Source organism: Haliotis asinina, chromosome 3 (genome assembly GCF_037392515.1).
Source record: "Haliotis asinina isolate JCU_RB_2024 chromosome 3, JCU_Hal_asi_v2, whole genome shotgun sequence".
Classification (NCBI taxonomy): domain Eukaryota; kingdom Metazoa; phylum Mollusca; class Gastropoda; order Lepetellida; family Haliotidae; genus Haliotis; species Haliotis asinina.
The window spans coordinates 76,601,391-76,615,429 of NC_090282.1; positions in this window are offsets into that span (position 1 = coordinate 76,601,391).

Below are 14,039 nucleotides of genomic sequence, written 5' to 3' on the forward strand. Positions count from 1 at the left end.
CGCGTCTCTCGTTATACCTACATCGCGTCTCCCGATAGAACTACATCGCGTCTCCCGTTATAACTTCATCGTGTCTCCCGTAATACCTACATCGCGTCTCACGTTATACCATCATCGCGTCTCCCGATAGAACTACATCGTGTCTATCGTAATACCTACATCGCGTCTCCCGTTATAACTTCATCGTGTCTCCCGTTATACCTACATCGCGTCTCCCGTTATACCTACATCGCGTCTCCCGATATAACTACATTGCGTCTCACGATATAACTACATTGCGTCTCCCGATGTAACTTCATCGCGTCTCCCGATATAGCTACATCGCGTCTCCCGTTACAACTTCATCGCGTCTCACGATAGAACTTCATCGCGTCTCCCGATATAGCTACATCGCGTCTCCCGTTACAACTTCATCGCGTCTCCCGATATAACTTCATCGCGTCTCCCGTTATACCTACATCGCGTCTCCCGATAGAACTACATCGCGTCTCCCGTAATACCTACATCTCGTCTCCCGATATACTTTCATCGCGTCTCCCGTTATAACTTCATCGTGTCTCCCGTAATACCTACATCGCGTCTCACGTTATACCTACATCGCGTCTCCCGATATAACTTCATCGCGTCTCCCGATAGAACTACATCGTGTCTATCGTAATACCTACATCGCGTCTCCCGTCATAACTTCATCGTGTCTCCCGTTATACCTACATCGAGTCTCCCGATAGAACTACATCGCGTCTCCCGAAATACCTACATCGCGTCTCCCGATATAACTTCATTGCGTCTCCCGATAGAACTACATCGTGTCTCCCGTTATACCTTCATCGCGTCTGCCGACATAACTGCATCGCGTCTCCCGTTATACCTACATCGCGTCTCCCGATATAGCTACATCGCGTCTCCCGTTATACCTTCATCACGTCTGCCGATAGAACTACATTTAAGGCTGTATATACAGCGGTATACGTTCAACACAGTACATTTGGGAGAGGGCGTCATTAAGTTGGATAACTTGTGCCCAATCCCTTTCTTCAATGAATAAAATAAGTTTAAATCAATCAACACAGTACAGTTATCCCCTAAATCATAATCAATAAACTGGCCCTCGTCCCATTCTAGGTGTGAATAGCTGTGACCTATCAAAGGACGCTCTTGTTTGTAACCTGTTCGGTCCAAAGTTCACAGTTGCTGGTGAGCATTCGTAACAAAACAACAAGATAACTACAATGTACATGGATATATAGTCAATGTATGGATGATTAATTGCTTTGTTGTATACACAATAGCGACATTTCGGTAGAGATGAGATTGTGAATGGATACACCACGTTATCCCTCGTGTGCCTCGTGTGTATCCTACTGTATCCATTGATTACTTCATGCTTGAAAAAGGTATAAGCATCTATACCGAAACGTCGCTATTGCTCAATAAAGAAGTTCATCGTCCATAAAAACTTGTCATCCTTAAGTCTAGGTTCGCGATTTACTACATCTAAAGACGCCTGTCTTTTAAACGCGTGTTATAAACATGACCTTTTTCGTTTCAGCTTAAACTGAATGTCCTTAGGACTGGTGCACTGAAGCAGTACCCATGATTACTTTCACTGGTGTCGGCCAAGGTTATTCCAATACGTTGCCGCGGAAGACTCTAACTCGCTGTCCTACATAGGCTAACTGGGACAGAACGTCAGCAGATAAAACATGAACGTGCTTCTATATTTAGGGTCCTGACTATGACTATCCTGTTGTCACGAGTCGTGATCACTGTCTGATCGGTCATATGTGCTGTAGACCAGACTGCGTGTCACCGCGTCTCGCCGGAATTACCTCCCTTTATGGTTACACACCCATATCAGTCTTAGTAAACTTAACTCAGTATTATTCGTTACACTTCTCTACTGAGTCTAACAAATCCTAGTAGGAGGTCGCGTCAGGTAACCTTTGAGCGACCTATGACCGTCCAATAAAACGCGAGACGCCCGAGTGAGTGAGTTTGGTTTTACGCCGCACTCAGCAATATTCCAGCTATATGGCGACGGTCTGTAAATAATGACGCCTGGGCCAGACAATCCAGTGATCAACATCATGAGCACCGATCTGTCCAAATGGGAACCGACGACGTATCTGCCAAGTCAGCGAGCCTGACCACCCGATCCTATTAGTCGCATCTTACGAAAAGCATAGTCGCCTTTTGTGGAAAGCATGGTTTCTGTATAAAACACTTGACCTGCAGTATATACGCTGAGGGCTTTCTGATCACATGGTTACCATTTGCCAATATTTCTGCAAGCTGACATCCTTGAATGTTGACTAAACCCCCGTTTTCAGCAACTGTTTACTCATTGTTGTGGCGAGCTCCATGTGCCAAAAGGAATTGTAGGGCTAACAAACAGTGTTAGAGAGAGAGAGAGAGAGAGAGAGAGAGAGAGAGAGAGAGAGAGAGAGAGAGAGAGAGAGAGAGAGAGAGAGAGAGAGAGAGAGAGAGAGAGAGAGAGAGAGAGAGAGAGAGAGAGAGAGAGAGAGAGAGAGAGAGAGAGAGAGCTATATTTACGTCATAAGAGACGATTAACGGGATCGGGTGGTCAGGCTCGCTGATTTGATTGCCTCATGTCATTGTATCCCAGTTGCGTAGTTTGAAGCTTATGCTGTTGATCACTAGCTTGTCTGGCCAGACTTGATTATTTACAGATCGCCGCCATAGAGCTGGACTACTGCTGCGTACGGCGGTACATATAAACACAACAAAGCTAAAGATACTGTATGGACCCTTACTTTTGATGTCGCTATGTTTGAGGCATCCGATTAGCTGTGAAGCGTACCTACAATCTAATATTGATGCTAACGTCTTCCTTTTTCGGATGCGAGGGTCAGATCATTACAGGACAGTTCAACCTGAATTTTAAGCCCCAAAACAGACGGATAGCGTAGTGGTTAAATCACGGTCATTTGACAGAAGCTTGTGTTTGTAAAAGTTGGCAGCGAAAGTTCGCAAGACCAGCTCCGATTGTACATGCCCAGGCTCCAGAACAGAGCGTCTGTCGCTTGTCCATTGTATTTTAGGTATTTCCTTTTAATTAGTGTTTATTGTCAAAGAAGATCATGTTTGTTTCCTTTCGAACGCTACAATTTCTTTGTAAGATACAAGTATAGGTGTTTCTGTTCAAGCAACAATGAGATGTGACCGTTAACTTTCTCACGCCTCACGAATGGAAGCCAGCACATGTAAGGAGTATTAAATAGTGAGCGACCAGACTGTGATTTGTCGCCTTATGATGGGACTCAGTAATTTGCCGAGTGAGTGAGTGAGTGAGTTTAGTTTTACGCCGCACTCAGCAATATTCCAGCTACATGACGGTGGTCTGTGAATAATCGAGTCTGGACCAGACAATCCAGTGATAAACAGCATGAGCATCGTGTCTGCGAGCCTGATCACCCGATCCTATTAGTCGTCTCTTACTACATAGTCGCCTTTTGTGGCAAGCATGGGTTGCTGAAGGCCTATCCTACCCCGGAAGTTCACGGGCCCATTGATCTACTGATTGATTGGGCCAGTGAGAGAGTATATCACAATATTCCAATATCACTGATAGGGACTACAGAAATGAGTTGCACACATCGTGATCTATCAGAGTCGAACACAGACACAAGGCCACTTATCGCAAGAAAGACTACTACGGAGTGAGAAACAAATATTATTTTTTTATATTTATTTATATTTTTTGTCCATGACGGCGGGGTAGCTTGATGGTTAAAATATTAGCTTGTCATGCCGAAGACATGGGTTCGATTCCCGCATGGAATGTGTGAACCAATCACCCGCCATCATCTGGCATGACAAATGTCTTGAGCAGTGTAAAACAGCTATCGCTGCCTCATCTCACCTCAGTGTACATCCCGACCCTCATCTGATCAGAAAACTTCACCTGTCCTAAATTACTCTGTGTCTGTTGGTACTTACTGATTAATGTATGTGTGTTCTCCCTTCACCTACCCCACCTGTTCTGCCACTGTATCACGCTCAAGTGACGGTGTGCAGGAAACAAACAGCCCCAGTGTTTGTCTGAAGATTCCCACCTCAGGCTGACGTCACGTGACTACAACCTATCATCTGATCGTTCAACTGTCAAAAACTTGTTATTAGTTAAAAGAGGAAAACTAGATTTCAAGCGACATTTAACAACTTCGAAGTTGCAGATGTGGCTAAAGAAGTCGTCTTTCTAGTTAACGCCCACGTACGTAGTCATGGCAACGAATAGTCTCTTAGGGAGGTTAAGTCTTCTCATGGACCTTCAGTGTGTTCAGTTAATGATGTGCTTTACACTTATTATTTACGAGTGTGTGTTGGCAACGATGTACCTCAAACATGGTTTGCTGATGAAGGGGAGATAAAACACCTAAAGAGTGAAGAGTCGTAGTATACTAGTATCAAACCTGCTGATCCAACCCCGTCGGTTTCATTGGTAGTATATTACAAATATATATAAATGAAGCAAGTCTAGATTTCCTCAGGTCCAGGGTCTTCTATGGGGCTACTTTTCAATTAAATGAGTATGTCTGTTGCTATCTCAGTTATATATATTTAGAGACTAAGCATATTAATCTAATTTGCTGGATGATCCCTTTCAAAACACAAGTGCAAATGCTAGTTATTGAATTTTATATGAGTTGTACCTATTACAGTGTTACGATCTAATGACTATTGTTGCCTTGTGTTTTGTGGGGCAGTTACGATGTGGCATGTTGAGGGATGTCTTTTTAACAACAAAAAAACAAAAACAAAAAAAAAAATACCCAGCTATCTTTGTAATCTAATTTAAGACACAAAATTAAAAACGCTGCCTCATTAATTATAAAGAAAAGTACTGAGTGAGTGAGTGAGTGAGTGAGTGAGTGAGTTTGAAACCGCAGGTAGCAATACTCAACTCATATGGCGGTTTATTCAAGCCAGACAATCCAGTGATCAATACCACGAGCATCGAACTACGCACTGGGGTTACGGTAACATGTGCCATGCAAGTCAGCAAGCCTGACTACCCGATCCCGTTAGTCCCGTTTATACGGCAGCAATGGGTTACTGAAGACCAATTCTTACACGGATCTTCAAGGCTAAATGAAAGTAGCAGTAGCACTGTGCCTTAGCCTGGTCACGTCAAAGGGTTATATATCTGCTATCTCTGTTCTCTGGTAAGACATCATATCTTTAACATCATCTTACGATAACACAGTCAGCACGTGTCTCACTTACAGATCGCATTACCACGTGCCAATTAGAAGTGTTAACGCCGGAGCGTCAACACCAAGGGTGTTGATGTAGATTACAAACCCGGAGCAGTTCGAGAACATGTGTACATGTATGGCTGCTGCCATAGACTAAAGAGTGCCCCTTGTTTGAAACAGCTACATATGGCTTTGTTGTAAGAGCATTTCTTTGTTGCTACTATGGCTTATCCAGCTGCGCTTCAAAAACTTGAAGAAACCTGACGCTTTCACGTTACCATTCTTGATTTGTTTGCACTAATATAACCTTTCTATGGTAAAATGACTGATTAGCGTGAAATATGAAAGGCGTTCTCTACTTTGAGTCGTATATTTCCGCACGATAGTAAATTGTAGCCTACCGGTTAAAGCGTTCGCCCGTCACGCCGGAGACCCTGGTTCGATTCCCCACATGGGCACTATGTGTGAAGACTTTGTGACATTTCTAGTGTCCCTCGCCATGATATTGCTAGAATTGCTAAAACGAAACTCACTCAAACTTTCAGAGATATGGTTATTGTATATTTCTTAAAGACTTCCACCGCATCTAATTTAAAAACTTCTCAGAGCGCGGATGTGCAGTAGTTAAACAACATAATATCACAGTGTAGAGTAAGTGCGGCATTGCTCGTTAGTTCAACAGGACATGCCACCGTAACATGCTGTGTGCATATATATAATAGTCTCCGTAACATTTGCTCTGGTAATTTACCATTTAACTCAGGTCTTTATATAATCTCATAGAGCTATTTTCTCATGACCCTGTCTATATTTGCTATAACGGGATAGACACCGGTACATTCCTGTATCAGTGTTGCTCGACCGCATTTATACGAATCGTCGGAAATGTTGTGAATAATTTCCAGCAATGTACTCTCTGCATATATCTGCATTAATACATCCACGTCAGTTATAGAATGTGTAATATGCATGCATATATATCCGATCGTTCGTACTATATCCCATGTTCGATGACAGCGACTTTAAGTCGATATATGTTTCCGAATAGACTAACGCTTAGTATCTGATTGTACATGTTTTCGACAGTAACAAACAGACCCACATCAGTTGAAAAAGACCCAGAAAGACCTGAAATTCATAACCTTAGGAAATCTGCAAATGCTTCCTTCGGGCTTTAGCATTGCAGAGAGGTCTTAGCAAACGTGAAAATAATGTGGTTCAAGGACTGAGAGACAGACTGGTTTTCGGACTAAATATCACAATCTGGTTTCCGATGTTTAGCGTGTCGCCCAGATTGTGCCGTATAGCGGGGAGGGGCATTGGTGTTATCACTTGCTGCTGAGGAGGGAGAACCTGCTCGACAGTCGTGTATGTTTCAGATTTCCGCAGATTCCTCAAATTCCCTGCCCTCAGCTCGCGTGGAGAGATATATTGTGTATCGGATATAGGTCTGTCATGAATGCTAAACGGCGTTGACAGATAACTTCTTCTGGTTATCAGGAAAGATGATTCCATTAATCGCATAGGTACCACCAGACTCTAACGTGAAGAAAAGAAAGCGAAAAGAACGATTTCCTCGGGTGGACATCAAGTTCATTATCAACTCTTTCAGCTTATAAACTATACTGTGATTGATAACATGTTCTCTTATAACTTGATTAGGTTGTACATGTTGCTTGTTCCCTTTCAACACACGAGATAACAAGGGTTTTCAATAAGTAGGTGAAAACTATAGCGTTTAACTTGCCTTTTGATAAACAAACAATACTTAATGCATTAAGGCCTGTGTGTACATATAGGTGTCTCTGTTTTGTTTAAAAAAACAATCACTGTATAATCCTGTTAAACACCTCTCTGTAAGGCATGACATTTTTTCGTGAAATAAAGGTTTGTGGCTTTAGCACTGCAATGAGGGCAAGGTTGTAGGGAAAATAATGTGATTCAGGAACAGGTCCCAAGTCTTCAGGGCATTACGGTATCAATGCTCATAAATACCTGTATAATACCCGTCAGAAGTTTAGACTGACTAGTGTAAATGTAGCCACTTACTTCAGTCAACTGTTCTAAACTAGATTAATAAAAAATAATGATTTTTTAACAAAGCGTTACACCAGCCCGCAGCTGTGTACGATATTTGCACATGCAATTTAACGCGTGACGCACGGGCAGTTCATCTACATAAAGTTTGCAGTTGGGTACCCCAAGTTAGTGGAGATATTTACCATCGGTGTAACCATGCATATTAATGCCTTACTTTAGTGCTTTAAGTGTCTAAACTTTTGATGAGTAGTATATTTATGGAAACGTGTAACTGTCCCTGTTGGAAACACAATATCTCCGAAGATGATACCACGTACAACCGCGTTCTTTCATCTACAGAAGTGATGCTTAAAAGGGAAGGAATCATCCACTGTCAACTTTTGAAAGCAAAATTTCTCTCGTAATCGACAATAGTCCTGAGCCAGTTTTATGTACCCTGACGTTTTTAAGAAAGACCGATCGTTTTACTTGTAACTTCGGGATGTGTTTATTGAGGTAATCTCAGAACATCCAATAAACTCATTCTCCTTTTAAAAGTTCCTTTAGATGAATTAACTGGAAGTTGCTTTTGTTTGGACTTTGGCACTAATGCGCTTCCATGCCTATTTGTCTCATCATAGCTGAAATCGACATGTATGAGTTGTGTTGGTTTGTTGAAAACACCATTCAGCTGAACAGTCTAAATCACAGCTTGGATGATCAATCTCTGTTGATTTGTAGGCTGAGGGTGATGTAAGTGGATAGCAGCATTGCTCGAAATGCTGCTGCAAACAAGTGAACAAATGTGAAGGAAACAAATTTCAACATTAACAGAAAGTTATATCACGTTTTAATATACATGTGCCAATCTGAGCGAGTGTTAAAAAACGGATGGTTTTTTTTTCAAGGGAGAAAACTCAGACTTCATATTTTGCTCAGCCGTGGTGCGACTGGGGCGTTGCTGAGAAACGAACTCATTAACTCATATTTTTGTGGTTTTATTCTTACTACGAACTGCAGAACCTCACTATACGGTGTAAAGTACTATAATTGCTATTGGAGTTGTCTCCCTTGGGCACGCTAGGAACCGCTGGTTATGCGTTAGCTTTCCAATCAGGCCCGAATATGATCATTCGTTTGTCAGGGCCACATGTGTGGTCCTGGTTTGCATCGGCATGTCTTCGGGAGTTACTTTGGGTTCATAGAGCTGCCTAGTCGACAAATGTATCTGAGAGAGTCCTTGCAAGTCTATACTAACTGGCAGGTGTAAAATACGACTGGCCCTAAAAATTATTTTATTATTTAGAAAAATCAAGAATTTGTTTCAGTAAATTACGTTCACTTCAGAGGCTAGAGGTTAGTCTAACATCCGCCCAAGAGATTGTGTGGTAAACAACATATTGTGCAGGGGGCCATAGCTTCACATGTTCTCCACATACCCTGAGGTTCATAAGAAATCACGTTTATTTCATGCTTAATTGCTTTAACAACCCACGCATATGTATGTGTCGTAAGAGACAAAGCGCAGGGTCGACTTAATGAGTCTCACAGTTCCTGAATCATAAAAACTGAATGCGGGGTTCACACCTTATCCTTTACCGTAATGCTGTAGCCCAAAAAGAGTGTAATCCTGGATTTTACTCAGGTTCATATGGGTTCTGGCTGCAAGGTTTGGTGACTCTTTGTGGAGACCAGCTGTCTCTGAATGTATATAGTCTTGATACAAACAACAGAACAGGAGAGAAGACCTTCTTCAGCTTGGGTGACGTAGAGTGGTCTAAAAAGAGAAACAGAAGGCTCTCTGTCTGCTGATCCGAAGCAGTCACTTTTCATACCTATGTCAGTGGATGCACAGTGTTAATTTCTCTGAGTGGCATTTTAGAAACTGGGAAGTACAAACCTTATGGATAACAACGTCTTTATTACGAGAGTGCTGCTTGACAACGGTAGAAGAATTTGTATGGAAACGTAACTAAAGTTATAAGGAAGTTGTTATTCATAAATTTTGTCTCTATTGTGATGTACAGCGTTGACACAACTACAGTGTGGCTCGACTCTTGTATTATTGTTTTCGATATGGTTTTGACAAGGGCGTCCATCAATGGTACAACCCAAAATGTGTGGAAGGCGTCATGGGAAAAGCAATTGTATAATTCTATGTTCTTGGGCCCGGGCACAACTTCAGACGCATCCAAGCCACCCAAAACCCAGTGACATTCTTTCTATCCTTGAAAGTTGTGTCGCATTTGACACGAATGTAATTAACAAGATTCAGGAAGAACACAGCAAGTATAGACCTCCTTACGAAATGTCAAGCCTCCCAAGAATCAGGTTGTCTGACGCATCATTGTTCCAGGCGCCTTAGGTTTGGTACCTTTCAATCTGTTGACTTGGTAGAGTACCCGGGTTTGTCGCCACAAACGCAGCCATTCTGACACTCTAAGAGATGCAGAAGTGATATCGTTTGCGATTTTTACTTTCGCTCGTTAGATACCAAACCATTGCGATCTCTACTTTCGCTCGTTAGATACCAAACCATTGCGATCTCTACTTTCGCTCGTTAGATACCAAACCATTGCGATCTCCACTTTCGCTCGTTAGATACCAAACCATTGCGATCTCCACTTTCGCTCGTTAGATACCAAACCATTGCGATCTCCACTTTCGCTCGTTAGATACCAAACCATTGCGATCTCCACTTTCGCTCGTTAGATACCAAACCATTGCGATCTCTACTTTCGCTCGTTAGATACCAAACCATTGCGATCTCCACTTCCGCTCGTTAGATACCAAACCATTGCGATCTCCACTTTCGCTCGTTAGATACCAAACCATTGCGATCTCCACTTTCGCTCGTTAGATACCAAACCATTCACTCATTTCATAAATATGGTATTACACGGGACATCATCTCTATGTATAGTTGCAAACAACAACGAAGATGATGACGACGACGACGACGACGACGACGACGACGACGACGACGACGACGTGTGAGCCTGTCACTGCTCGTGACTTCAGTCCTAAGGAAACATACAACTTGTCGGTGTAAAAAACTAAATGGAAAAGTCGATAGATGCATAAAGCAAAAAGTTATCCACAAAGTTGTGTGTCCGTTTGTACTCGCCAACTTTGAATGCCAGTCAGGTTCTTGATTGTTCACTTTCATGTACGTGGAGTTTGCCAATATTAATGCATTACAGATGAAAGCATCGCCCATGATTAAAGCAATTACCCACACCGTGGCCGTAATGACCGCAAGGCGAATGTTCAATGTCTGCCGCTGTTTCAAATGTCAGAGTGCCGTGATAAACGAACGCCACGTTCCACATGAACCATTTTCACTCAAGTAACAAAGCCATATGTTGATTGGTCCAATAACTGATTACAGACAACATGGTTTCCATTGCTCCTATAACGTTTAGATTGATTCGCTTCTCTACGAGATTAAATCTGCACTCATCCATGGTATAGATTGATATCATGACATAACGTAAACTTGTTACCCATAATTCGTGGTTAAAGTGCCAAGCACCGGCCGTTATTGCTGTAAACACTAGCCACATGTTGACTACGATGTGTGAAGTCCGATCTTGGTCTTCCATAACTGCTGTGGGTGGAATATTGCTAGAAGCGACATAGAAACTAGTCTGCCGTATACTCCCTGAAGCATTTTCATTAGCGTACAAAGTAAGTCTGTATCTCTGTGAAAAAAGTCTACTTACTCCTCGGGTTCATGTCTGAATCCCTTTCAGTTTAAATATAATTCCAGAACACTTTATAAATTAATATATATTCAGAGATTGAGATTCTAACAGGGAGACAACAAAGTGTTACACACGTTCTTAGTGTTGAAAATACTGATATCGGTGGAATAGTGCAAACATCAGCATAGAAACATACTTCCTCCTTCATATATTTCGGATGACCTGTACGTTAAGTGGCTAGTTGCGCTATCAGATATATGAAACGGCGCAAGCGAACTTGGACATCCAGGAGTCTGTTCTAGAAACTGGTCGGAGCGCTAGGGTGATCGTAACTCCCCCACTATAACACGGACTTTACGACTGCGGCAACGTTTCCGTCGCGTTGTAAAACAAGGCACAGGTGTCGATCATCCTTAATCAGTTCTATCACATCTCCCATCTATTAATAAACATTTGGAGCCGCGGGAATAGCTTCACCTAATCACATCGCATTCATGTCCGAGGGGCATTAACAGCGTGATCACTGGTAAAAATAAATGCTCACGTCAATCACCCCCCCTCAAAAAGCCCGAAAACCAAAAAAGTCTGAAGTAAAAAATTGACCAGGTATTAGTCTGAACGGAACTGAGATCTCAAATACCTAGATACACAGGCCCGTGTGTTTTTGCGAGGATGACCTGACCTGAACACCAATGCATGCATGGGGTCACTGTGGTTCTTACAGTAAAAAATAATATTTGGTATATGGGAACGGTGGTATATTTCCTGTCCGTGAGGGAGTAATTCTGTGATATCACGGCGTGCTAGCTAGCTGAGATAGGTAGAAGTTACCATTGGTATATTGCTGATCGTACAAGGATACATTCACTGACAATACCCAGACCCCGCTATTCAAGACAAACCATGGCAGATCTGCCACACCCTAAAATGGCTGTAACGATAGTGTGTCCAATAATGTACATGGCCACAATTCGCAGCTACAGACCCGTGCCAGTTATTCTGGGCCACTTGACGTAATTTTCATACACTTACATGTAATTTCAGTGCAGCATTAATAAATGAGTGGCTTCAAGTGAATTTAATATGGATCTTTGAAAAATTTGACAGTCAAGTATGAAATCATCTCTGCTCTGCACACACAATTTTCAGTAGAGTTCAATTGTCCCACCACTATTTAACTAATGACATCGCATTCATCAACTGACGTATGGTTCAATAATGCACAACCCCATAGGTCGCCATGTTTAAGGAGTTCTCGGCACTGTACACATGTTGATTAAATTGTCGCCATTCGATAAATAAGCAACGGGAAAGTAAATAGAAATCACGTTATGTTTGGTAAGGTGATTCCTCACAAATGTTCAAACTTTGACGTTTGATGTGTTGGGTCCCCTGCTAATGCCCTAACCTTCGATCATGAGTTCGAATCGAGGTTGGTGACTAAATGTCAGATTCTCCATTTCCGAGCGTGTGGCTTCACCAAGGCGGTGAATGCTGAGACTTGCAGTATCAACATTCTCGATATCTCCAGGGTATCGTTTCCGATAGATATCCACTTGTACACCTTGGACACATTTACGGCTTCCTTTTTTTATTTTATTACATCCCTTTGATGGATCCGCAATATCAACGTAGCCAATCAGCTTAGCCGCCGTTACAACCTTGGGGTCAAAGCTGTGAAGGTTTAGTGCGATTCAGATTTTGGGAAATCGTACAGACAAACCGAAAAAAAAACACATGCAAGAACTCCTTTTACCTCTTTCTTATTTGCATGATTGGTGTTGCCATGTTTAATCGTTTAGATAATTTAAGAAGCGAAAGTGACATGAGATTGGTACGCTAAACGTCCCAGCGTACCCAGCCCAGACACATCTTTGGAGAAAAAGCCAGTCAAGGGAGGTAATACATTAGATACATCCAGGGTATAGTGAAGATTTATGGAAACCTTTAACCTGGAGATATCGAGGTTGCAGTATCGGCAACACACGGTAACATTATTGGGATATTCTTCAAAGCCTCCCTAAAGCCAAATTATTCCCTCCCTCTTATTTTAATGGAATTAGATACCTCACATTGATTTTATTTTGACCAATGACAATCATGGACTCTTCAGCGTCGTGCTAAAATGAAAGGTAAGTCTCAGCAGTCCCAGACTTGTTTTATTCATTCAGTCTAATCACGTCAAAGACATTGATAACCGTTGGGAGTTATCTGGTCACCGATATATTCTTAAATATATTCAGAAAATACTCTGTGTGGGTGTAAATAAAGTTCAGTTAGGTACTGAATTAGTAAACGCCGATAGGCTTCTGACTAACGTGACAGATCGTATAAACAACAATCCTACTGCAATGCTTGATTAGTACAATACACTAAACACAACAGGGACGACAGTCCCGCGAGCTACGTGGCTCGTGACGTCAATACAGAAACATCTGCGTTATTACACGTATCAGGGATAAAATCAAACATAATCAAATCTCAACAATACACGCTTGCAGTGCATGGAGTAGGGGTTTGTGTGTGCTGAGGGCTCCCTTGCCATGGGGTATTGATCAGTACAGGAGAAGCCAGATCGAGGTCTATATCGCTACTGCATCAGCCAGAAACAAATTGATGGTCCATGGATCGAGGAGAGGCTGCCGTTCGTCTGCGATGGGGGCCAGTCTTTCCCATCATGTTGGTAATAAACAGATTAAATATTGAACCACAGGAAATCTGACAAGCGAGGGATTTCTGAAGATCGTCTCTTTTCGCTGGTGAAGTGACTGATAAACAAAACTGTGCGTGATATTGTCGGCGCTCATACCACGTATTGGTCGTCCGAGTAAAACCCCCATAACAGCTAAACTGAGGGGCAAAAGAAAGTACACTGGTTGTCTTTCTTCCAATAAGATAAAAATAACAAAACCTTTAGATGAAATGGAAAAAATGCATGTTGAAGCACACTGCAATGCACGTGTTTTTGATCATCAAAATAGCATTGCAACAATAAACAGCGAAGTAGTGACCACTGCAGACGGTTCCTACTATGCTGAAAGGTCAAGGTCATTCAAGGCCTGTAGGCCCGTATACTAGAAACACGAAGTCGTCT